We start from the raw sequence: 25,863 nt of genomic DNA on the forward strand, positions 1-25,863 counted from the left end.
GATCAAAGCACGTTTTTTACAGGAAGTACGTATGGTAAGTGTGTTTGAACACTATTTTTGTTTATGGTATACTATGGTGGCATCCATTGAATCGGTCGAATACACGAATTTTGACCTTAAAAGTCTTACGTGGAATACATCACAGAACTGTCTCTTCCCATGTTTTTAAATTTTCTTCAAATAAATTTCCCGGAAATGATGCATTCTTTAGGGATTACCAACTCCATTAATTCAGTAGAACTTCCCTTGTAAGGAAAATTGTATAAATAAGAGTTATGGAACAATGTGTACTTAAATAATATGCACAGGAAATCGGAGAGCCCATCACCAAGAAAATCTAAGAATAAGAAAATAACTTTTCAGTAGAATGGTACTTCCGGCTGGATGGGATTTAGATTACAAGATTACTGTGGGATGAAGCTCATTCGAAATGTAAAGTTTCAGCATCCTGCGATTCTAGATGAGTGCTGTGTGACGTGACGCTTCCTTTAACAGGGCTAATTTTATTGAAAGATGAAGCTGAGTGCATTCCAAGTTGCAATAAATTTTATTGACGTAAATTGTGATAAGATCAAATCACATTTAAAATTTTCTTGTTTACAATACTTATTAGATTAGATTGAGAAATAATCTAAAATGTAAGGAACTAAAAACTACGCTCCTATTCCAAAAGCGACGCTAACAAGCCGTGCAGATAGCCTGGATAATTTCCGCATTCCCAACTTGACAAGGCTTTTCTTCTGTCACCTTTCACGTAACCTGAAAAGGAAGGAAAGTCTAATTTCGATGGGTGAATAGCTGTGACGAATAGTTTGGGGCTTGGTACTATGGAGTGCGTGCGTGCACGGACATGCACTGGGTTCAAGGCCTTCTACGGCCACGATCATTGCAGGCAGGCTCTCAGGATAACAAATAACCTCTATTCATGGACTCCAGGGAATTCCAGTAAGAGGAACCATTGCGATTTGGCGAATTAACAATTTTGAATTTTACCAGCAATACACGGTTTCATATTTCATAAGAATGGATAAAATAAGGATATCATAAATTGTGTTTCCATTTGTCTGTAGTCAGCTCATCTCAAAAACGGAAGATCGATTTGGTACTTAGCTTAGCTGCCCTAACATAGTTAGAGTTGGAACATCAAGAAAAGAAGTCAGAAAAAGTCATGCGAGTGTTCTTCAGATTCTGAGCTAACTCTGTTATCTTAGCCAGTGCATTTAGGATATTATTATTTTAATTACTTCCAACTACCAAATTAGGTGTTGTGGACGGCGGCGACTAGCAAACATACTTTACTGTAAATTTCTCATATTAACCATTAAAGGTATAGACCGGGGAATACAGCCTAGTACCGCAATGCATCTTAGCTTTGTGGGTCTAGCCTCTAACCGCTCGGCTATCGTGGCGACTAGCAAACATACTTTATAGTAAATTTCTCATATTAACCATTAAAGGTATAGACTGGGAATATAGCCTAGTACCGCAATACATCTTAGCTTTGCGGGTCTAGCCTCTAATCGCTCGGCTATCGTGGCGCCTTTATTATTATTAAAATAATACTTTATTTGACAAATGAGTTTAACATAAATGTAATATGTTCAACACTAACAAGTATGTGGCCTACTTAAATAGAAAAACAAAAACGGAACATTATTTATATTGAATTTATTTTAATTTATATCCGATAGTCGAATGGTGCCCCTCCCCCTCGGGCCGCCGCCCAAAACTAAATGATATATATCCTGTGCTAAAAAAAAGAAGAAGAAATTGCTCCAATTGTCGCTCTAATCTATATTTAATTTAGTATCTCTTTTTCTAAGAGTAAATTCAGACAATTATTTAATTTAGGTTAGTTGCACATGCGCAATAAATAGGATAATAGTGTCACAATGTGAAAACACGTGCTGTTTAAACGCTGAATTTATTGTATAGAGTACTCAAGCGGAATTTAAATATGGAGACGATTTTGTTGAGTGAGGATGTTCATTATCTTGTCTTACGCTTAAAGACGTTCCAATAGCAGTGGATCAAAGAGTGGTTGGTCCAGCCTTAACTAACAAGTCAGGAATCAGGAATCGAACCCAAGTACCTATCACTACAATCTTTAGCTTTAGTTTCAATCATATCAGCTGAACGTTTAAAATTTCTTACGATTTTATCACTCGTAGCACACAGAGTTTCAGCGTCCCTGACCGGTTTTGGACCTTCATCCATCGTCAGAGGTAGAGCAATCAGTTTTTTGGTGTAGAAAATTCTCGACCTCAATTTATGTTTCTCGTCTCGCATGCAGCGCAACAACAGTAAAGATTTTCTTTGAACTTCTGGAATCTATCACATTCTCTAAATTCTAGAGCATTATCTCAGAGTAATGGGTAGACCACTTATATCCTTAAATTTGCTGCCAAAATTCGTCTACCGGAAGTGCCACTTTACTAGACGAATTTTTTTTTTACTGCATGTATAAACTTGTATCAGACTTGTTTAAACTTATATGTATAAAAAATGTATAAACTTGGTGAAAATCTACTTTACGTAGATCAAAAACTTTACATTGCATTCTTTTTCCGGGAATGCTACAAGAACAAGAGAACCAGACTTCTGGCGAGTTCTTAGGGTGCATCGCGCAGGTTTACAATATCAGTAAGAATTACAATATATTTTTGAAAATGAACAAAAAGTAAAACCGTGAAAATTGTAGAAAGACAGAGTCGTGCAAGTAATTACACGCACCAACTCTGTTCACACCTTAGAAGAAGAAGCGCTAACACGATGACAATACCATGTTTGCGGTGGCCGTTTGGGAGCGACTCTCCAGAATACTCTCCATCAGCTCCTTATCTTCTTATTGTGCTCAATCAAGGAAGAAAGCTTCCCTCCATCTCCTTTACAATGATGCCAGCGGCTATCATCCGCACCCACTTCAAGCTATAGGCGTCAGCTCTTCATTCTCCTCTAATAATGTGGCCACAATGACAAGTGTCTTTTTTTCTCTTTGTATCGTCACACGACTAGAGATTACGGTACAACTAAACTATCCAATCACCTGTAAGTGATGACGCTACAGGAAATAATATCCTTTTACTTCCTTTAATAGATAAAAACAGGCAAGGGAAATAGGTTTCCAACTATTTCGCCTTCTTCCAGAATTCTATAAAACTATTTACTAGCTAGTTTTTTTTTTTTTTTTTTACTTACATCCTCTTTAACGACAGGAAGATGGTGCTTTTAAGATCAATTTTGAAATTCACTTTACACCGGAAGAACCATTTTAATGTGTTTTTTTCTGATTTTTCACGATAGTTGGTTGGACAAACCATTTTCTATTACTCTTTGTATATATTATAGAGAACTGTTCATTTTCTTCGGGTTCATTTTCTTTGAGGGAGGGACTGATTCATTAATTTAAGGGAATTTTCCTATTATTATTATTATTATTATTATTATTATTATTATTATTTTTTTTTTTTTTTTTTTTTTTTTTTTTTTTTTTTTTTTTTTTGCGCATCAACAGCTGAGGTCATTAGCGCCCGGAGCTTTTTCCAGTGCACTGCCGGCCTCCGGACAGTGTTCTCTCGTTACAGACAACACTGTCCATCACCGGACAGTGAGCTGTAAGAAGCTCCTAGGAAGAGAAAATCTAAGGGTCAGCTGCTGGATTCGAACCCGGGACCTCCGCGTGGGAGTCCAGTATGCTAACCTCATAGCTAATCCCTTCCCTATTATTATTATTATTATTATTATTATTATTACTGTCAATTACTACCCAATCCAGTCACAATCTTTGTCAAAGATAGTATAAGTTTTTCTTAAAGGTTGATTTGTCTTTGATGCCTGGAATTATAAGATATTTAAGCATCTTCACAGACAGGGCGAAGGACGCCAACATTATTTCAGACAAAACCCTACCAATAACAAATTACAATTGTTAATAAGTATAACCTTCGGAAGATGACCTAGTCCCTGTAGATCGAAAACTTGGCAATAAAAACCAAAAATTATGACTCCGGCAATAATTTAATCTCCCCTAGTATTAACTTTACGCTCACACTAACACTATAAACAATTGCATCATCGAGAATCGAGTTATCAGCGCAATGATTACGGCTAAAGTAGCGATACAGTTCCCTAAATAAACACAAGGAAAGAGAAGTCTTTTTACCCCGTACTGAGGAATTCCCTGTCAGGCTTGGGGAATCCCTGGGTAGATAACAGTAACTGGGACAGCGGAGGGAAACCAGATGGAAATTTTGCTGATACTGTTGATAGAAAAAATGTTTTGATGGATAAATCTGGGTCCGTAGTGGGACACAACAGAAGGATACGAGATCAAGTGAGCCTGACGCACCTGTCAGCATCTAAGGTTATTGCCGCCCGGAGCTTTTTTCAGTGCACCGCCGGCCTCCGGACAGTGTTCTCTCGTTACAGACTGTCCATCACCGGACAGTGAGCTGTAAGTAGCTCCTAGGAAAAGAAAATCTAAGGGCTAGCAGCTGGATTCGAACCCGGGACCTCCGCATGGGAGTCCAGTATGCCAACCTCATAGCTAATCCCTTCCCTTATTATTATTATTATTATTATTATACTTTACATATCAGTGATAATTTTCATTCTAATAAAATTTCTTAAAATATTTAGTTTTATTAGTGACCCGACATACTTTAGCAAAAAATTATGGTTTTATAAAAATGATGAATTAAATTCAGCGTTTAAATGTGCATTTCGTTATCAGTGCACTTTCTCTAGTGAGAACGATCGCAGAGAAGTAAGTAAAAGGGCCTCCATCCATAGCTAACAATGTGAACCTACAGACATTCTACTGGACAGACAGGATTACGTAATCGAGGTAGGACTAATTGGATGAAAGAGGGGAGGAAGCTCCTTCGGGTTCGTGTAACATTACCCGGCAGCATGACCGCAGCAATTCCTAGTTAGGGTTTCAACATCCCTTATTTTATTACTCCGAAAAACTCGCTTTAAATGGGTAACACAATATCGGTGAGGGAAGATCATATACCGACGGTTTTACTTCTTCCAAGAGGGGCCAGTCTGGGACAGCCGTTGGTACCAACAGGGCTTGATTTACACTTAATATCCGTTACTAAGTTTGCAGAGTGAGGGACTCACAAGCAGCTAATCTATCGCGACCTACCTGAGGGTTCGAAAGCAAAAAGAAGAAATGTGGCATGAATACCCACATGACTTCCGCTGGATTCGAACAAACTTAATTATTAATAATACTATTTAGTGAATAAAACTGGCGTTTACACTGAAAGCACAATTTAGAGGCAATGATATCGGTCTCAAAAACGCTCTAAATAAATTATATAAATAAAACTTATGGACCTTCACGTCTGTGTGTGTTGATGTACACAGGAAGTTTAGGGACACGATCTCGAGATAATCCAATGAGACGACGAAAAACCCATTCAGATCAACTTCCGGTTGAAGATTTTCACCCTAAAAATTCAGATTTGTAGCAACACGTGCTCAAAAAAACAAGTGTTTTACTTTATGCCGTTTTAAGTTAAATTTTTCTCGAAATCTACTTGATCTAGGTTGTTGCAAAAAAAAAAAAAAAACGCTCGGCTATCGTGGCGCCTAGCAAACATACTTTACTATAAATTTCTCATATTAACCATTAAAGGTATAGACTGGGAATATAGCCTAGTACCGCAATACATCTTAGCTTTGCGGGTCAAGCCTCTAACCGCTCGGCTATTGTGGCGACTAGCAAACATACTTTACTATAAATTTCTCATATTAAACATTAAAGGTACAGGCTGGGAATATAGCCTAGTACCGCAATACATCTTAGCTGTGCGGGTCAAGCCTCTAACAGCTCGGCTATTGTGGCGACTAGCAAACATACTTTACTATAAATTTCTCATATTAACTATTAAAGGTATAGACTGGGAATATAGCCTAGCACCGCAATACATCTTAGCTTTGCGGGTCTAGCCTCTAACCGCTCGGCTACCGTGGCGCCTAGCAAACATACTTTACTATAAATTTCTCATATTAACCATTGAATGTATAGACTGGTACTATAGCCTAGCACCGCAATACATCTTAGCTTTGCGGGTCAAGCCTCTAACCGCTTGGCTATCGTGGCGCCTGGTTTTCTGGATAGTGTTAAGTTCGCAACATCAAAGTTTTCTTCCAAAGTCCTGCGGCTACTTTGAATGTCGGAACCCTAGCAAGAACGTACTACTTCCTTTTAATATTAGAGACCATGTGTAAGAGAATGTATTCACTGCAAAAACGCTCGCTCAATAGATGACGCCATCTTGTTCATTCCAATCTTAAGAGCATATTAATTATTGTACCAGAAAGCATAGTAATCTTGTTCCAATCTATACTAATAAAAGAATAGTAATAAAATCAATACTAACGTAATAAAAATGTACATTAAATATAAAACTTTCACTTGATTTTCCACCTTTTAGTTGCCCCCCCCCCCCAGCAACAGGAAGTATTGCGATCATGCAGATTTTCTATTTTGAGTTTTCTTTTTTTTTTTACCGGAAATACCAAGTTATGGAGGAGTAAGGGGGGAATGTCGTGTATGACGTAACGAGAAAGTCGTTGTAAGTGTTTGTAGCCAATTTTTATTTAAATTAATTTTTTTTTACAACAATAAATCAACTCAAACAACGTAAACAATTCTTTATTATCCAATAAATCTAGTAGATATTTACAGACAAACTACAGGAAACAGCACTGGACTATGGCTGGGTGACTTTTACGTACGCAGTTTGGATTTTCTTCTTTGAGAACGTCGCCTGAATCGTCTGTCTGTAAGTTTGTACATCACAAAACTCGTTAATAGTCGTGCCAGAGGTTGTTGACCTCCTCGTATAAAGTAATAGTTGCCCCTTTTTAAAATATAAACCCTTCTTCATGTATATGGATATGTATATCTCTATATTTAGATGGTGCGAGCTCATATTTCTGCCATGTACTTTTGTATGTATGTATGTAATTTAAAAGACTGGTCAAAATATGTGAGTTCCAATCTAGTTTTTGATTTTCATAATCAATTATACCGGAAGTGGTATCAATTTCTCCCAAAAGTTTTTTTAAGAGGAAGACAAATACGAATTATTACGTTGGTGTCAAAATTTTCTTTAACGAACCGGAAAGACTGGTTTAAAGTCTCTGAAGTTATGATTTTTGTTTTTGTTGCAAAAATTTTCCCAATTTGGTAACGTGATCTAGTCAGCTGGTAAATTGGAATCAACATTTTTTTTTTAAAAAAAAAATGATCTAAAAACTATGAACTAGCTTGAAGCCATTGTTGGTATTGAGTAACGCTTCTAGTTTAACGCAACTTCTCCAGCGATTCACATTATGACAATGACATGTCACAATGACACCACATGAGTGTGTGGTAGTAGTAAAAAAAAAACGTGACAATGCCAATGGCAATCGTGGGGACAGGAATGATCTTTCTCTACTCTGTATAGTATATTATAAAGGACTTTCTTACCACAATCCATGGGAATGATTCTTGTGAATTGATCTGGCAATCATGTCCCGACAGAAAAGAAAATGGCTTATTTTCCAGACTTTTAAGTAAGTTCTCATTTGAAGAGTTTTAAAAACTGCAGAACGATGGTAGTATTAATACTCAAGGCATTATTAGGTAATTTTCCCTTAAAAACCAATCTGCTTGATAAGGAACATGTATTTAATGCCCTGCAGATAGATTCCCATGGGACAAACCTAACAATACTCATTATAAAAAAAGAGAAACTAATGTTGCACACGTTTCCCAACATGAAATTTAAAAAAAAAAACAAAAAAAAAACGGAAGTCAAATGTGCACTATTGTGTAATGGAAAAATCTTTTGTTCTATAATTGAGAGCATTTATGCAATTTTCTCTTTAAGTGCAGTTTAAGTTTTGTAGGAGATAGTCCCAGAATGTACAGTCTGCAATAATGAGACTTTGGATATACCTGGAGGTCATAGGGAGTCTTAGGATAACTAATTTAGCCAAGTCAGTTCCTTAAGACTTGGCAAGGAATTAGGGGATACCAGTGTTGCGGATGGAGTCAGGACTTTATGGAAAAAAATTGCAATCTCCTATTTCACAATTTTTAGTCTTCGAACGGACAGAAGATGTGCGCATGTCTTACGGCATTACACAGTATCTCGATATGCTCGGTAATCTGCTCAACAATGAAAGATGGGTCTGGGCTGGACTAAGTAGAGAAACGAACAGTCTCTAGCGTCCAGACTGGTGTGGAGGATAATACTCAGGAAGAAAAGTTCACCTAACTGGCAGAGGGGGATTCCCCTCAAGTTGTAACCCAACTTAAAGGACTAAATCCGCACAGTAACAGGGGGTACATCCGGGCTTCAAGAAACTTATCAAATTAACGATGTGCTTATCAGCGCGCATCATTGTTGCCCTAATTGCAGGAGTTTCAACGGCACATGAGGATCCATTGTAGTGTGGCCACAGCCAACCATATCTCGCAACGTTACCCAGCTGATATAAAATGTGTGAGTAACAAATCATATGTTTCTTGCTAGACAGTAATAAATTTCCCGGCTAATAAATCAATTATTACAGTTATCAAGTTTTATTAATAGAGGGCAAGAGCTGCATACACACGGACCAATGCATTTTACTATCCAATGCACAGTTAAATTACACAAATGCAATCCGGAAACATGACCAGTAACTCTCCTTAATGGAGGGGAAAAAAACAGGAAAATTGGTAAACAAATCGCAACACAAATACTTCATTAGTTCTTAAACTAACGGGATTTCTACAGGAAGTCATCGTGGAACAGTGTACAGTTTGAAAACGCCATGATAGTCGAGCGGTTGGAAGCGAGACCCGCAATGCTAAGATGTATTGCGGTACTAGGCTATATTCCCAGTCTATACCTTTAATGGTTAATATGAGAAATTTTGCAATAAAGTATTTTTGCTAGTCGCCACGGTAGCCGAGCGGTTAGAGGCTAGACTCGCAAAGCTAAGATGTATTGCGGTACTAGGCTATATTCCCAGTCTATACCTTTAATGGTTAATATAGGGAATTTTATAGTAAAGTATGTTTGCTAGTCGCCTTCGTCCACGACACCTAATTTGGTAGTTAGACCTGAAAAAATATGCAATTACTTTACTTTACAGTAAAACCAAACGATTTCGGATAAAAATTACTATTCAAGCGATCCAATAAGCTCCAAACGCACAGACTGAGAGATTCACTGTGCTAAAAATACTTCCAGGTCAGAAGCTTAAACACAATTGAAAACACAAAACCTAGAAAGTTTCAACCACGAAAATCAAGCTAGGAGGTACTTTTAAATTAAATATTCACTAATCGACCAAGTAATCGATGATTATATAAAAAGCCAGCAAGCAATAATTAGGTACAGTTTCCTGATTACAAAAAAAAAAAAGGACAATCAATTGAGTAACAATCAATTTAAAAGACCTGGAAGTAATTACCTTCCGAGCGACATGATTACCACGAGGTATCCCTCACAATTGTGAATCTCTATCTATCTAGTTGATGGCTAATTGTACGATACACCACCATTGGGTTGGGGGGGGGGTTAATGTCCTTATTTTGCAAGCCATGCACTTTTCTTTTTTGTACACGTAATTTAATGTATTTCCGGTAACTCAAGACTCTCAGGCAGAGTTTGCAGTTTCAACGTGTATCATTTATAAATTAGAATTAACAAACCGACAAATATAATAAAGAGGCACTTCCGGTAGGCTGTTTTTTTGCTTGAAATTTATTGTCTATTTTTTCAGGCAGGCTTTACCTCCAACTACCAGATTAGGTGACGTGAACGGAGGCGACTAGCAAACATACTTTACTATAAATTTCTCATATTAACCATAAAAGGTATAGATTGGGAATATAGTCTAGTACCGCAATACATCTTAGCTTTGCGGGTCTAGCCTCTAACCGCTCGACTATCGTGGCGTCTAATTAAATATTTCAAATTCAAAATTCTGTCGACCAAATGAATTGTTGACGTTGCCATTGGACCGGAACAAAACAAAGTACCAGTTTAATGTCTTGGAAAGATGAAAGTTCAACTTTTGATACCAAGGAGGAGCTTGCATTTGAAAGGAACAATGGACCCTGGAGGCAAAGAAAGAGATAATAACTAATCTCTGGTGAAATGATTCTCTTTTAACCGGATGTAAATTGTGATGTGAACTAATAAGAAAAAAAAAAAAAAAACTCAGTTTGGAGAAAGCAGAATTATTGCAAGTGCACTTCTTCAATACGTGGGCATGCATGATGTTTGCTACGATCATGCGCTATGCAATTTACCTAATTTTATCAACTGATAATGATTTCTTTTCTAGAATTATGCAAAAAAAATAGCAAAATCACATAGCTAAGTATCATTTATTTATTTTTTTGTTTTTAATGAATTTAACCTAAATGTTTTCCAGCAGACTGCTGAAGAAAGTACGTCGGGAGATAAAGGAAACGGACCCACTAAAAAGCACGTCTTCTTGTGAACATCTGCCAGTTTCACGAACACCAAGAAGTGGGGGAAATGTACCACCACCACATCCTTTCTTTCATGAAAACAAAAAAAAAAATAATAATTTTCTCCATTTTACGTGATAATTGTTTTATTTTTTATAGAATTTACAAGAAGAAAGAGTGAAGAGACGAAGAGAAGAAGTCCGGAAGTATGTTTGTCAGTAGTTGGATTACTGTAATTATAATCGTACAGAGAGACTGAAGACACGACAGTGTGTAGTCATGGCAACCACAGCTCCTCGAGCTGGCCATTGACTTCTCTACGAACACTCTGGTTGGATAAAGATTTATTTAGCTGAAGAACATAATTACATAGTATCAACATGTGGGTGGTAAAAACGTAATGGTTTTTTATTAAGAAATAACACTTGATAAAAGAAAAGCCCAAATATCCTTCCCGCTCTCCAGGGAAAACTCGCCTTAAAACCATTTTCAGGAAAAGCATTAGATGAGTCCTTACATAAGAAGAACGTTTGCTTCCGGATTTTCAAACACGAAATTGTAACCACTCAGTTGGTCTACATTAATATTAAATAAGAAATACAACCGTACATTCTACTTAAAATGACACTTCGAAGAGAAGTCCTAAGTCAATCTCGCTCCTACAGGAAGTGCACTTCTTCTGGTCAATCTCGCTCCTACGAAAGTGCACTAATTCCGGTCGATCTCGTCCTACAGGAAGTGGCCTTCTTCTAGTCAATCTCGCTCCTACAGGAAGTGCCCTTCTTCTAGTCAATCTCGCTCCTATAGAAGTGCACTAATTCTGGTAAATCTCGCTCCTACAGGAAGTGCCCTTCTTCTAGTCAATCTCGCTCCTACGGAAGTGCACTAATTCTGGTCAATCTCGCTCCTACAGGAAGTGCACCTTCTTATGTCTGTGCACTTACTCTAGTCTATCTATTGTCTGTGCACTTACTCTAGTCTATCTATTTTGTAAATCTGCTCGACTTTTGTACGACTGCAGATCTTCCATAATTAAAAATAAGAAGTTAAGAAGATTCAAAATAACGGCCTACATTTGAATCATCATTCAAGATATTTCTTGAACAATTTCATAGCCTTGAAACTTAGATAGAACACACCACTTTTGTTTTGTAGTTATTATTTAGAAGAAAGTGGTCCAGAAGAGAATGTGGAGGATACAGTGGCTGGAGAGAGGGAATCGAACTAATTAGGTGAAAGGAAGAGAAATACATCTCGGCAACGAGCAGACTTGGATAGACAGAGTGAAGAACGATGTACATACAGACGTGCGTAAACACTTGCAAGAAAAGATGGCAGAAGAATTGAAATGACAAAACTAAACTCTGAGCAGCGGAGAAGCCAGGGTTATGCCCTCCAGTAAAACATGCGTGAGCGACGTGCCCTAAGTATAACCTAATTCTATTAATAAATCTGCAGTTGTTCTGCACGGTGCACAGCTCGAGCTGCAGGCCAACCTAATTCATTACCCTTCTTAACTCCACGGCCAATTATATTCATTTCTGAGTTCTGTTGCAGATCATGAATATTAATTTGTTGACGTTTCCATTTTGTTTGTTTGTTTGTTTACCGTCTCCCACAACAGGAAAAGGAAACTCTCGAGATCTTGTCAAATTTACGCTACCGAGATTCCACCGCAAATGTCAGTTTCCAATTCTCTTCTTTTTTTCCGATTTTCTCCAAAATAGGTCCTGGAAAATGCGATTGAGAGTGATTCTTGGAGAAGAGAATGGGTAGGCTTGCCTTTAAGGTACTACCACAGAGAATGGGTAGGTTTCGAAGTTTTTCAAGAACCTCTCGGTAAAAGTGTTGATTGACCGTTTGAACTTGAGGTAGAAACTCTTTGTAGACGATTCCGTGGATATCGAAAAAACAAATAAGCAAGCATTTGATCTACGATTTCGATAATGCTCCTTGTCACACAGCAATTTCAATAAACGAGTTTTTGGCCAGTAAAAACATTCCTGTGGCTCCTCAGCCTCCTTATTCGCCTGAATTGAGTCTTTGGGACTTTTTTCTTTTCCAGAAGTTGAAAAATCACCTCAAGGGAACTCATTTTTGGACAGTTGAAAACATTCAAACGGCTTTAACCGACCAGCTGAAGGCTCTTCCAGTATCGGAGTTCGAGCACTGCTATGAGGTGTGGAGGAAACGTCTCCAGCGCTGTGTGGCTTCAGAAGGAAGTTATTTTGAAGGTGACAATATAGAATTGTAATTCTTTTTGAATAAAAAATGTTTAAAAATCAGTCTCATTACTTAATTTACAGACCTCGTACTACTGCAGAGAATGGGTAGGCTTGCCTTTAAGGTGCTACCACAGAGAATGGGTAGGCTTGCCCTTAAGGTACTACCACAAGGAATGGGTAGGCTTGCCTTTAAGCAACTACTACAGAGAATGGATAGGCTTGCCTTTAAGGTACTACTGCAGAGAATGGGTAGGCTTGCATTTAAGGTACTACTGCCGAGAATGGGTAGGCTCGCCTTTAAGGTACTACCACAGGGAATGGGTAGGCTTGCCTTTAACGTACTACTACAGAGAATGGATAGACTTGCCTTTAACGTACTACTACAGAGAATGGGTAGGCTTGCCTTTAAGGTACTACTGCAGAGAATTGGTAGGCTTGCCTTTAAGCTACTACTACAGAGAATGGATAGACTTGCCTTTAACGTACTACTACAGAGAATGGGTAGGCTCGCCTTTAAGGTACTACTGCAGGAATGGGTAGGCTTGCCTTTAAGGTACTACAGAGAATGGATAGGCTCGCCTTTAAGGTACTACAGAGTATGGGTAGGCTTACCTTTAAGGTACTACCACAGAGAATGGATAGGCTTGCCTTTAAGCTACTACTACAGAGAATGGATAGACTTGCCTTTAACGTACTACTACAGAGAATGGGTAGGCTCGCCTTTAAGGTACTACTGCAGGAATGGGTAGGCTTGCCTTTAAGGTACTACAGAGTATGGGTAGGCTTACCATTAAGGTACTACTGCCGAGAATGGGTAGGCTTGCCTTTAAGCAACTACTACAGAGAATGGATAGACTTGCCTTTAACGTACTACTACAGAGAATGGGTAGGCTCGCCTTTAAGGTACTACTGCAGGAATGGGTAGGCTTGCCTTTAAGGTACTACAGAGAATGGATAGGCTCGCCTTTAAGGTACTACAGAGTATGGGTAGGCTTGCCTTTAGGTACTACCACAGAGAATGGATAGGCTTGCCTTTAAGCTACTACTACAGAGAATGGGTAGGCTTACCTTTAACGTACTACTAGAGAGAATGGGTAGGCTTGCCTTTAAGGTACTACTACATTACGAAGAAGGGTTAAATGAGTTAAATTCCGAGTTCGAGTATATAAACGGAAGTACCACTTTTCCATGGGATGAATTATTTATTTTTATCTTTCTTTGTAAAAATGGCTGGTATGATTTCCTGTAAACATTCCTCTACACTTGTTGATACTTTAATTTACCTCTGATGATGGAACAAGGATATAATCCAGCACTGTGGTCCTAATTAAAAGTTTAACAATATCATTTTAGTTCGATTATCTGTATGATATTGAAGTCCATGAACCTTTTAGGATAAACTCGCAAGTTTTGAAGAAAATGTAACCACAAATTGCCAATAATGAAAGTGGAATGAGTATGCCCCACCACAAGTTGGGGCCAAGTTTTATGGCCATATTTATTTAGTTAATTTGGTTTTTAGAAATTATCTTGAATAAAAATATAAACCAAAATTTTTATGTTCAACTTTCATGCAGTCGCTTTCACTCGTTTTAAGTTATTAAATGTCAATGAGCAAAAATTGTTATTCCCAAAATAAGGAATTATTTATTTTTAAAAATAAAATACAAATAAAAAGTTTGCAAAAAAATTAATTGTCTCCAATTATAAATGTCATCCTGCGGGAAAACTTAGAACAGCACAAACTGTCTGAGCGTGCACTCTGTTTACGAGCACTTCCGTCCGGTACAGCTTCAAATACTGCCATTAAAATTTATAACTAACAGGTCCGTTCCCAAACAGCACTATTATTATTATCTTAAACCCACTAGCGAGCGAGTTCATGACACTTCACTGATCGCAGTTGGAGGTAAAGTCTTACTAGAAAAAATAGGCACTACTTAACTTCACTTTCTTTACTTTTTACAGATGTGTATCTTTAATTTGGAAAAAATATTCAAGAAAACTTCGATAAAGGGCACTTCTGAGAGAGGACTTAGGTTTAGGACTTTAGGTTAGGCTTATCTTTAGAGCGCCACTAATGTTTAAGGTACTATTTTGATACCTGTACAATCTTTATCAGCACCAAATGTGAGTAAATATTAAAATTAAGAAAAAAAAAAAATTGCTGACCGCAAGTGCCATCTTACTGTAGAAGGTTAATTTAAGGTTTTCTAGAGTGAGAGAGAGAGAGAGGAAAAAAGCCCTAAAGACTTTTTTTTGTATACTTAGTAAAGTAAAGCCTACTTCTTCAGGGGGGCTTTACGTCCAACTACCAAATTAGGTGTCGTGGACGGAGGCGACTAGCCAACATACTTTACTATAAATTTCTCATATTAACCATTAAAGGTATAGACTGGGAATGTAGCCTAGTACTGCAATACATCTTAGCTTTGCGGGTCTAGCCTATAACCGCTCGGCTATCGTGGCGACTAGCAAACACACTTTACTGTAAATTTCTCATATTAACCATTAAAGGTATAGACTGGGAATATAGCCTAGTACCGCAATACATCTTAGCTTTGCGGGTCTAGCTTATAACCGCTCGGCTATCGTGGCGACTAGCAAACACACTTTACTGTAAATTTTTCATATTAACCATTAAAGGTATAGATTGGGAATATAGCCTAGTACCGCAATACATCTTAGCTTTGCGGGTCTAGCTTATAACCGCTCGGCTATCGTGGCGCCTTGTATACTTAGTACAGAGAATACAAAGATATAAATCTATAATTTTACTGGATACCACTTTTTTTTATTGAAGGTACTTCCACGCGGAGAACCCGGGTTCGAATCCGGATGCTGGTTCTCAGGTTTTCTCTTCCTAGGAGTTTCTTACAGCTTACTGTCCCGGTGATTGTCAGTTATCTGTCCGGCAGTGCACTGAAAAAAGCTCTGGGCATCAATGACCTCAGATGTTGAGCTCGAAACTTGAGAACAGTAGTATCAATGAGTGTTTACAACAGATCGTTCACCGACTTAAGAAATTTAAAAAAAAAAAATCGCCACAAAACGGTGAAAATGCCAAAAAAAGAGAAAAGAGATTGCAAACAAACAAAAAATTATTCCAGAGATTCACACATCCGGTAAAATTATTTTCACAAAACAGGAAGTGCTGAAAGTTTAAAGTATTCTTATTTTGCATCCACTTGGTATTCTGGGTAATAGGATGTCGCATTTCTTTTTCTTTTTGTTGAACACGCAGCAGAGAAGAGGTAAATTGCTTAAATTTCGCAACATTAACAACAATAAGAAAGGAACATTATAACGGTATAGTTTGGTTGCTTAGTAACTGTGCAACTTACAACAACACGTAAGAGAGAATTCCTTAAAAGACAAAACGATTAACGACAATTGCAGATACAGTAAAAACAACCTAAGATATACGCTGACGTTGCAGAGTAATCAACAGCATTAAAAACATCGCCCCACCTGTCCTCTGCCACAGAGAAAATAAATAAACAGATGAATAAAAGAGAAAATCAAAATAATGAGCGGGGGTGGGACCAATCAAATTGGAATTGAACTTTTTATTTTACCTTGAAATCGAAAGGCCAAACAGCAACAAGTGGCTAACGATAGAACCATGACGTGGTATTTGTAAGACGAACTGATAGACGACACCCAGCTTGTTCACTAATGATGTACACTATAGTGTTGCCATTACTACATAGTAATAAACATACTACAACCAGACTATAGTGTACGTAACTATAGTCCGCAGCAGAGTTCACTAAAAAAAAAATGTATTTTTAGAACACCTTCACAGTGACCTTTTAGTCATTTTAAAGGAAACAAGATTTTTTAATTAGCAATGAACTTTTCATTTTTTGCTTTCTCTCTCTCTATATATATATATCACTCTCTCTCTCTCTCTCTCTCTCTCTCTCTCTAAACACACACACAAAGTTAATCACATCCAATCTGTAAAAGTGTCTCACAACGATTAAGTGGAATTCTTACGATCGGGCCTCATTTTTCGAAATCACCGGAAATTCACGTTTTGTAGAAATTTACGATTTGTACTGTTTCCTTTTATATAGTGTTGAAGTAAAAATAAATCATAACAAATAATAATAATAGAAATAATAACAAAGGCGCCACGATAGCCGAGCGGTTAAAGGCTAGACCCGCAAAGCGAAGATGTATTGCGGTACTAGGCTATATTCCCAGTCTATTACCTTTAATGGTTAATATGAGAAATTTATAGTAAAGTATGTTTGCTAGTCGCCTCCGTCCACGACACCTAATTTGGTAGTTGGATGTAAAGTCTGCCTGAAAAAATAGGCAATTACTTTATTTTACTTTAGCAATAATAATAATATGTAAATAGTTGTATACAGTAGAGGGATGAATGAGTGAAGCGAATGTATTTATAAGTAGGAATGGAGAGTGAGTGATATTCTAGTGATAAGCACCTAGACGATGCTGGCTGTATGGCGGAAGCTAATGCCAAAAAAAAGGCAAAAAAATAATATTAATTTACTTCAAAAATAATTCCTTCAAAAGTGGAAAGCGTACCATAAAAGTTGATTTTAATTTACTGATCCTATATTTAAGGCATTTACCATTTTCTTTAATGTTCGTTGAAAATTTTGAAAAGCAGTAAATAACTTTGAAAGAAGTCTTGTCTAATTTAAAACTGAAGCTTTTTGTTTATTTTCAAGTTGTTTGTCTTGAGGCGTGGGTGATGAAGGCCTAGAAGTCCCTACTTTATAAATATGAAGTAGACAGCAATTAAAACAAAATAAGGAACTGTCTCTGGTAATTATAAATAATAGACCGTATCAAATTAAAAAAAAAACTATTTTGAAGACATAACTAGGATAATAGTTTATGTGTTGAAGTTTAGGGGCTTAAATGGACTTGCAGAGGGCCGCAGCTATTAGGATAATCACGGAAGGTAATGGGGAAGGGCCGAAGTTCAGTTGGAACCCAGCACTGAATTGGTGTAGATGACCAACTGCAGTTAACATACGCAATTACACTGTACGGAATATAAATTAGGGAACTAGAACTAAAATGTGCAATTATTAACTGACAAGTTAACTGCTTCATTCTATTGTGCACACACCACGATTTTCACTTTTACTACAATTATCTTGAAACTTGAAATTTTACCGGAAAAAATCACAAAATTTTATACAGTAAAACGTCACTTCCGTTCAACCAATTTTTAGATTATTTAAAACTGTTTAAACATATTTTTGTTTATATTGTTGCTCACATATTGAATTGCTGTTAGTATTACCAAGATAATGGAACCTTACAATCTACTTAGATAGCTCTTTAGAAGGGAAACATAACTTCGCCACTCCCACTGGAACTGCCTTAAGAAACATTTCTCTGGGAAATGGTTTTCCCGAAAAGGATGTAGATCTAGTTAGGCGCCACGATAGCAGAGCGGTTAGAGGCTGAGACCCACATTGCTAAGATGTATTGCGGTACTAGGATACATTCCCAACCTATACCTTTAATGGTTAGTATGAGAAATTTAAAGTAAAGTATGCTTGCTAGTCGCCACGGTAGCCGAGCAGTTAGAGGCTATACCCGCAATGCTAAGATGTATTGCGGTACTAGGCTATATTCCCAGTCTATACCTTTAATGGTTAATACGAGAAATTTACAAGTAAAGTATGTTTGCTAGTCGCCTCCGTCCACGACACCTAATTTGGTAGTTGGACGTAAAGCCTGCCTGAAAAAATAGGCATTACTTTACTTAAATGTAGATTTAAATGTTTGCAGAGAACTTGCAGAAATAACCAACAAAAAAACTGGAGAATCTGGGACCTAATTGGCTGATTTGGACCTACAGTCTATTGTTTCTGGCTCCACGGTGGCCCCGAGTTGAAATATTTAATTTTAACTTTCTGCCATTTTTCTTTTTTCAAGCTGCCCACAACCCAGGTCGATTAGTTAGTTCGATTAGTCTTAGAACATTATTTTCTTATTATTTGATTTTTAACAAAAAAAAATCCCGTTTTAGCAGGATTTTGTAAGGACTGACGAACTAACATTCCGTGAGGCACGAATTCCTTCTCTCTCTCTGTCTCTCTCAAGCATCAAAGTTTTCTGTTTATTTTGTTGATTATTTTCGTATCCAGTGTTGCTAGCTTTCTTGTTTGTTTGTCTGTTAGTTTACCCATCAACGTTGATTTAGCAATGTCAGCTTTTTTTTTATGTACAAGAGCTAGAGAGAAAAATGTAGTCACGAATCTACTGGGATTTCATAATATCAACTGTTACTTTTCGTAATGGTAATTCAGGGAATTAGGACGGGATCTTAGTTTTCCAACCAGCGGAAGGAGTTTTGTAGCTGAGGGGAAATCTATGCTTCTAGGATTTTCACATTTCTGCAAATAATTATTACCCACAAAAAAAAGGGATTAGCCGAGTGATTAGAGCGCTGAATTCCCACGGGAAGAATCCAGGCTGGATTTTAGATTTTCTTTTCCTGGAAGGTTCTATAACAGCTCTATTGTCCGGTGATAGATAAACATGGAATTATACGTTTGCTTTTAATTTCTTCGGTGAAAGCTAAACTTCGTAGATAAGTTCAAAAATTAATGACGAGATGCAATTAATTAAACATCCATAGATCTAAAAGCTGGACATGTTTTTATTTTTTATAAAAGGCCATCAACCATTAGCTACAATTTTACAAATTAAATCTACTAGACGTAGAAATATACCAGCATTACACAGATTATACATTAAAAGTGGTTTTTTTTATTTTAATTGAAAAAGAAACCGGAAACCTATGTAGGGAAGATAACACCAAACATGGCTAATTTCTAATGGAAGGTTATATGGTGAAAGGTTATGTGTCATGTGTTAGTATATAAAGCATGGACAGAGCCTTCTAGATTATTGTCATCATTCACTGCCATAGTTTAAAAAGAGAAAATTATTTCATTCATATATTTTTCTAAACCTTCCTGTACCGTAAAGAAGGCATATCTCAGATACACAGATAGATAGATGCGTACACCGTTACACTGTGATACTTTTTATGTAATAAATGTATGTAGTGATGAAGGCAATGTTGATATACAAGAGAAACGGGACATAAATGAGTAACACAGCCACAGCGGCTACCTTAATTTATAAGACGATGGACAGGTAACAAATGTCAGCTGTTAGAGTTATCCGGGACTTTGTACAAGTTGGGACATGCTTAAAGATGGCAGAAGATTTAACCACATCTACAGTTTCCATCTCACTTTAAAGTCCACTTTTCAGTTTCGAAGATTTAGGACGAACATTTATTTAAGTGACGCTACTTTCCTGTACAGACAAGCCACAGAATCCAATATCTTTCGATTATATCCCTCGTAGTGCGCATGCTCACAGTATCCTTGGACCTGTTTCAGACTTTCGTCCATCATCAGAGGTTTTGGTGGGGGAGATTTCGACTTCATTTATGTTGCCGTCTCGCACTACACTTCCTGACACGATTACTCTACTAGATCCATCTGATCAATACATCACAATTTGACAGAATCGTAACCACTGTTCTACGATTAAAAAAAGAGAATAATAAGCCCAGTTGAGTCACTTTTTAACTGAGGATACCTTTTCAGACAATTTTTAAATGATAAGATACAGCTGAAACTAATTTAAGACCTTCAGGCTAAATCAGCCGAACAGAGAGAGACCTACTAATAATATTTCCTTGCGCAGGAAGTGCCACGATTAATCACTGTCAGAATGAAAACTGTAAATACTCGTAAATCATGAAAGTGACGCACATAAATATGTACGGCCAAGGTAAATGTCAGTTACAGACTTGACATGTTCAGACATGCCAAGCTTAAGGTGGAATTCAAACTTAAAATCGAGTTTGAACGCTCACCAAGTTGTGATCAAAGTTAAATTCTTTTTTCTTTTTCTTTTTTAGAATTTTTTTTTTTTTTTTTTGGCGCATCAACAGCTGAGGTCATTAGCGCCCGGAGCTTTTTCCAGTGCACTGCCGGCCTCCGGACAGTGTTCTCTCGTTACAGACAACACTGTCCATCACCGGACAGTGAGCTGTAAGAAGCTCCTAGGAAGAGAAAATCTAAGGGTCAGCTGCTGGATTGTATTTTTAGAAAATATTTATTAATTTTATTGTAGTTTCAAAGAATTCCAAACATAAACCATACGACATGTATCTTAAGTCGACAGAGTGCAGCTCAAGAAATCCACCCTTCCGGACTACCTGTATTGTTTCAAACATGAAAATTTAGCGATAAACTGAATCCCCACAATAGCAATAGCAATGGAAAATTCCATAATGCGGCACTTTAAACGTAATCACATCTTCCGTTCCACGCACAAAAAAGAACTTCCTTTTAAATAATAGCCGTAAAGTTTGAAAACCAATCAGAATAAAAGTGGCCCGGTGGGCGCCACGATAGCCAAGCGGTTAGAGGCTAGACCCGCAAAGCTATGATGTATTGCGGTACTAGGCTATATTCCCAGTCTATACCTTTAATGGTTAATATGAGAAATTTGTAGTAAAGTGTGTTTGCTAGTCGCCTCCGTCCACGACACCTAAATTGGTAGTTGGACGTAAAGCCCCGCCTGAAAAAATCGGCGTTTACTTTACTTTACTTATTTTAAAGTGGCACAGTTTTCGCACTCAGCTAGACAGTCGTTCCGAAGTAGAACCCTATATTGAGAAGTTTGGGCTTCCTGTGAGCATACCCACATGAGTACGTCAAAACATGTATTTCCGGTAAAAAAAAAAGTCTTCACAGAAAATATTTACATATCGCTATACTTCCTGTATGAGTGAGGATGGCGGCAATAGATAGCCCCACAAGAGCAAATTACTGGGTGTACGAGTAATGTAAATATTTACTCAAAAGAAAGAGAATAGACGCCGTGAAGAGAACGTCTGCAGAGATGACAACATTAAAATACTTTATGAAGCAGAAGGTGGGTGGTGGGTAGTGGTGAAGACGATGAGGCATCGTGGGAACCTAGCGGGAGGCTGGGAAACACTCTGCCAAGAGATCTGGCGAACTTTTACACCCAGCATTCGACACACTCCGCGCCAGTGTGAACAGCTACTGGACAAGATGATACACATACTTCCGGGCCTACTGGAGAGCCTACACACGGACACACCTCCGATCTGCACACAATGCACGGCACCATTTCAAGGTCAGTACACTGCTTCCCCTCCAGAGATGGATGACCCCTCTACCAGTCCTCTTGTTCCTGTACAAAACTTTTGTTTGTTTCTTATTTTTTTAAATTATCTTCCTCTCTGAGGTTTTTTTACGCCTTTTAAACCATCAAAAAAGTCATTACTACGATTTGGAAATATTGTTCTTTCAAAGAAAATTAAGTTCAAGTAACAAAGTAACCCATCATCTTACACAAAGTCTTTACCAAAATCGTTTTCATCGTACTTTCACAGGGGACCCTTAAGACCAGTAAAGTAAAGTAATCGCCTATGTTTTCAGGCGGGGCTTAACGTTCCAACTACCAATTAGGTGTCGTAGACGGAGGCGACTAGCAAACATACTTTACTGCAAAATTTCTCATATTTACCATTAAAGGTATAGACTGGGAATATAGCCTAGTACCGCAATACATCTTAGCATTGCGGGTCTAGCCTCCAACCCTCGGCTACCATGGCGCCTAGCAAATCATACTTTACTAAAAATTTCTTTTATTAACCATTAAATAAACTCCAAGGCCTAGACCGGGAATCGAACCCAGTACCACAATACATATTAGCTCCTTAAACCAGTTATTTCGGGTAGAAACTCAGTTTCGAAATGTGGACGAACACGATCGCAATACTTCTATCTCAAGGAGAATAAAAAAACCTTATTTTTTTTTTATCTTCAGTTCGCGCTTAAAACAAATGAGAACACAAAAGTTACGAGAAGAAGAGATTACAAGTTCCGGACACGTGCATAACGGACATACGAAGAAGATGCGCCGTACGCATACAGACCAGGCGCACAGCAAGCGGTTAATACACAATCAAGGCAATCAAGGGGAAAGAAGAAAGTCCTCCTCCGAGTATTATAATTTCGCCGACGTGTTATATTGGTAGCCCTGTGTAACAATAAACTTGGTGTAAAAGGTCAAGAGGCCGTGGCGGTTCATCCGTCCGTCCGTCCGTCCGTCGAACACAGTTTATGACGCCTTCCATCCATAAACACCAACAACAATAAAAGGAGATCTCTGACTCGACGTAAATATTTCCCACAAACCCCCACTGCTTCCACTAAAAAAAGAAAAAGAAACAAAAAAGAACAAAAACCAAACTCTTTTCTATAGAAAATTAGATATTTCTAATTTATTACTATTTTATATTTTTTCCCCCGCTAAATATTAAGGGAAAGTTCGCTGAGTTCAGATTAGATTGGCAGCAGTGGGAGACTATCCAGAACGCTCCAGGTAGAAACCTAGATACCAAAAAAACAAACTCTTGAACTTCTTTAAAGGTCAAATGTTCGCTCAGGTGGTCCCCCCTGTATTGATATATCACTCTCCAAGGACTACGTTAATCATTTTTCCACTTTCTTTTGCTGCCATCACTAGGAAAAGAAGGTTTTTTTTATCAACAAGTATTCACACCGGAAATATACCATTTTGTAAACACCACTTTCTCGTACTCGAGAGCATTTTGAAAATGTTATTTCCGCCAAAAAAAAGAGTCGAATTTAAAATCTGACGTGATCTCAAAACTTCTTTTTGATAATTGTAAGAGCAAGTGCAAAACACTAACACGACTTCCTATTACCACAATTTACGCTGAGTTTTATTTTTTTTCATTTCCTCTTAACTGATTTACTTAAAATTTGAAATGTTTACCGAATATGTTTTTAGGTGTGAGAATCGTAGGGGTTTTCATGTACATCCCACTTAAATGACCCTATAGAGAAAATCGCTACCATTTTCCGGGGAAAGTATTACCAATAGTGCGTGTGTTTAATGAGCAAAGTTTAAAGGAAATGGATCCTTTTTTTTTAACCAGTAAAGGTATAGAATTGGAATATAGCCTAGTACCGCAATACATATTAGCTTTGCTGGTCTAGCCCTCTAACCGCTCGGCTATCGTGGCGACTAGCAAACATACTTTACTGTAAATTTCTCCCAGAAAATCTGGAAGTTTTTTTTGAGAAAATGGAGCTAATTTTCTTTCAAAATCATGGGGGCATAGAGCCAAAATATCAAATGTGAACTTTATGAGAATTTCCGCTTGGCTCACCAACAACCCTCATTGGTTCAAAAAAAAACTTTTCCGGACTCGAGAGAAATTCACGAACATTTCCGCTGCAACCTTAGAAAAGCAGAAAATTTTCACGATCAAAATACTCGGCCTTCCGGTCTACAGTACGTAGTATACAAAGTTTACTGAATACAGAAATAAAATAATACTTAGGCTTGTGCTGAAAAAGGGATAATATCCCTAATTAACTCAGTTCCAAGTAATTCTTCTAATTAGACACTTCAGCGCTAGTACAATTACTAACTTCTTAGCAGCACCATCTAGGATTAACTGCAAGGTGCACCAAGGGCCCCGCCCCCCAAGTAGAGGGTTGTTAACTCAAAAGGGTGGCTTCAATTCACTCCATTGCCATCGTGTGACCTTATTATTTTGCACCCTTGAACTGCAGTCAACTTCCCTAACCCTAACCCTACCTTCTACTAAGCAACTGCTCTGCCACCTCCTTCAGAACTCTTATCTTTAATGCCCATCGACCATTTGGTTACTCCTTTTGGGAACGATCATTCCCTCACCAACTCACTTTCACTTCTAATTCTCTCAGTCAAATGCACTGTTTGCATGATAAGTCATCTCTTAACCAATGAAAATGCTTAAGAACTTGTTTTAATATTGCCGAATTCAAAGCAATCAAAAACTCAGGACGGAACGATTACTCCAATGATTAATCACCGTTCCTTTACGATGTTCTACCACGCAGGCTAGACATGGGAATCTCAGGTTAAGGAGTCCAAGTTCCCTCCCTTGCTGCAGCATCAGCAAACTAGTCCCCAACAATGCCTAGGAGGAAACCAGGATTCTGAGACAGTGTTAGTCTTGATAAATCTGTTAAATTAAAGAGAAACATATTTATAAAAAGTAATGAGTAAAATGGGATTACAAAAATAATAAATAAGTGGACAGGAAATTTTAGATGGCGATAAAGAATCATACTACTGAGAACTATAAGAACAAATAGAAGAAGAACCATTAGTAATGGTGGCCCCGCTGAAGTAGATGGATAATAGATGTGGCTCAATTAGACAACAAGAGCTACCAGGCTAGAGCCACATTAGGCTCGTGGAATAGGAGAGGAGTTCCAGACAGTGAGTCTATTTAAGAAAGAAAGAATAATCTTTACGTCAGCTCCATATATAGGAAGTGGGACTTCACCACACCACCGCGAGTATGTGGTCACATACAACAAACTCTCACAGGAGTGTGGAAGTAACTAGTCTAATAGTGGTGTAAACAGTAATCTGAAATAGTTAGTTATTGTGGTTGAATAGTTTCTGCCAGCGGTCTAATAATGGACCGGCCGAGAGAGATAGAGATAATGAGATGTTGACAGTCAACTGTTTTCAAGACCTTAAAATTTTATTACTTCCTCGTCATTAATTTTATGACGAAGAAATATTTTTATTACCTTTCAGAGTGGTTCGTTAAAAACAAAAAAAATGTTCATAAATAAATAAGATTATTACATTCCAATATTAACGTGGTTTTCTTTGTTCAAGGAGGACCGTTCAAAGAGGAATTGTAAAATTAGGATACTCAGTTGGAGGGGCATTTCTCAGTTGATCATTGGACATATTTTTATTGAGGACTATGAAATGGGTGAGGCGCATGAATTACAATGAAAGGGAGGTGGGTCATTTAAGGGCAAGATTTTGTACTAAAGAATGAATAACTTCTTCCTTAACCATGGGCGCCACGGTAGCCGAGCGGTTAGAGGCGAGACCCTGCGAGGGTGCCACGATAGTCGAGCGGTTAGAGGCTAGACCCTGCGAAGTTAATATGTATGTGGTATTGGGTTCGATTCCCGGTCTTAGGCCTTTGGATTTTATTTAAGGTTAAAAAAAGAAATTTACAGTAAAGTATGATTTGCTAGGCGCCACGATAGC

At 37.8% G+C, this 25,863-nt stretch overlaps 1 protein-coding gene and 1 long non-coding RNA gene across 4 annotated transcripts in view; both read right to left on the reverse strand.

Annotated features, from left to right (window-relative positions):
• LOC141450536 (microtubule-associated protein Jupiter-like) overlaps positions 1 to 25,863 on the reverse strand; it is a 180,146-nt gene that overhangs the window by 75,576 nt on the left and 78,707 nt on the right. The gene's annotated exons all lie outside the window — the stretch shown is intronic.
• Positions 390 to 25,863, reverse strand: part of LOC141451251 (uncharacterized) — a 42,928-nt gene continuing 17,454 nt past the window's right edge. Inside the window, exon 2 of the long non-coding RNA XR_012456652.1 lies at positions 390 to 16,477. This is a non-coding gene — a long non-coding RNA (uncharacterized lncRNA). The remainder of the gene's footprint in view (positions 16,478 to 25,863) is intronic.

The sequence above is a fragment of the Rhodnius prolixus genome, unplaced genomic scaffold (assembly GCF_049639745.1).
Source record: "Rhodnius prolixus isolate KJV_2025 unplaced genomic scaffold, Rpr scaffold_1, whole genome shotgun sequence".
NCBI classification, from domain to species: Eukaryota; Metazoa; Arthropoda; class Insecta; order Hemiptera; family Reduviidae; genus Rhodnius; species Rhodnius prolixus.